We start from the raw sequence: 1,731 nt of genomic DNA on the forward strand, positions 1-1,731 counted from the left end.
AAACCCTGTCTCAAAAACAAAAAAAAAAAAAAAAAAAAAGAATGCACAAAGGAAGTAGGAGTGTAGAGGACCAATGTAAACAGACCCTTCTCTGTCCTCCTCCTTGGCCTCCTCTTAGCCAGGGATGTCCCTCGGGTGCCAGGCTCCTCCCTCCTCCCTGCATCACCATGCCTACCTGTTCTCTTCCAGATGCTTTCTTTTTCTTTTTTTTGTTTTGTTTTGTTTTGTTTTGTTTTGTTTTTCGAGACAGGGTTTCTCTGTGTAGCCCTGGCTGTCCTGGCACTCACTTTGTAGACCAGGCTGGCCTCGAACTCAGACATCCGCCTGCCTCTGCCTCCCGAGTGCTGGGATTAAAGGTGTGTGCCACCACGCCCGGTTCCAGATGCTTTCAAGGCCAAGGACTCAGCTCAGAGAGGACCAGCAGGATGGGCTCCTCCAGACAGTCCAAGCCCTTACTATACATCCTGTGCCCACCATTCACGATAGACTCTTCCAAGTGGGCTGCCAGACAGTCTCTGTAGGAGAAAACACAAAATGCACTGTGCCTGTGTGTGTGTCACGAGCCCATGCACTTTTAGGAAGGTGGTAGAAGCTTTAGGGAGTAGAGCATCAAATACTACAGCTTGTTTGTTTCTTTGTTTGTTTGTTTGATTTTCATGACAAGGTTTCTCTGTGTAGCCCTGGCTGTCCTGATACTCCCTCTGTAGACCAGGCTGGCCTTGAACTCAAAGATCGGCCTACCTCTGCCACCCAAGTGCTGGGATGAAACACATGTGCCACTATCCCCTGGCTGACATTAAAGCTTTTATACCCTGGCTCTGCTTCCTGACGGTGGATGCTATGTGACCAGACGCCTCCTTCTTCTGCTGCCATGCCTCCCACTATAACAGCTCTTGTGGTACTAACAGGGAAACTGAGTTGCTTTAAACCAAAGCAACTCCTTCCTCCCTGAAGTTGCTTCTGGTCGGGTGCTCTGCCACAGTAACTGACAGATGCCAGTCACTGTGGCTTTGTAGTGTTTTGAAGATGTAGAAATTTGAGATCTCTAATTTTGTTCTTTTTTCAAGTCTGTATTGACTTTTGAAATCCTATAGATGTGGGAGATACAGACCTCTTGGCAGAATATTTGTCTAGAATTAGCCAGGTGTGAAGGCCCACCCACACCTATAGCTTTTCCTCAGAATTCCAAAGGGACTGGAAGATCAAAGGCTCAAGGCTTGACTGCCTAGGGAGTGTGATCCCAGCTGATGATAATAATGATGAACCAATAGGATTGCTCAGTGGGTAAAGATGCCTGCCATCAAGCCCCATGACCTGAGTTGGATCCCCAGGACCTATGTGGTAGGAGAGAACTGACTCCTGCAGATTGTCCTCCATCTTCCACATATGCACTGGCCACGGTTTGCATATGCTTGGCCCGAGGCCCGGTGCTATTTGGAGGTGCGGCCTTGTTGGAATGGTGTGTCACTGTGGGTGTGGGCTTTAAGGCCTTCATCCTAGCTGCCTGGAAGCCAGTCTTCTGCTTGCAGCCATCAGATGAAGATATAGAACTCTCAGCTCCTCCTGCACCATGCCTGCCTGGATGCTGCCATGCTCCCACCTTGATGATAATGGATTAAACCCCTGAACCTGTAAGCCAGCCCCAATTAAATGTTGTCCTTTACAAGACTTGCCTTGGCCGGGCATGGTGGTGCATGCCTTTAATCCCAGCACTTGGGAGGCAGAGGCAGG

The sequence above is a fragment of the Mus caroli genome, chromosome 11, assembly GCF_900094665.2.
Source record: "Mus caroli chromosome 11, CAROLI_EIJ_v1.1, whole genome shotgun sequence".
NCBI classification, from domain to species: Eukaryota; Metazoa; Chordata; class Mammalia; order Rodentia; family Muridae; genus Mus; species Mus caroli.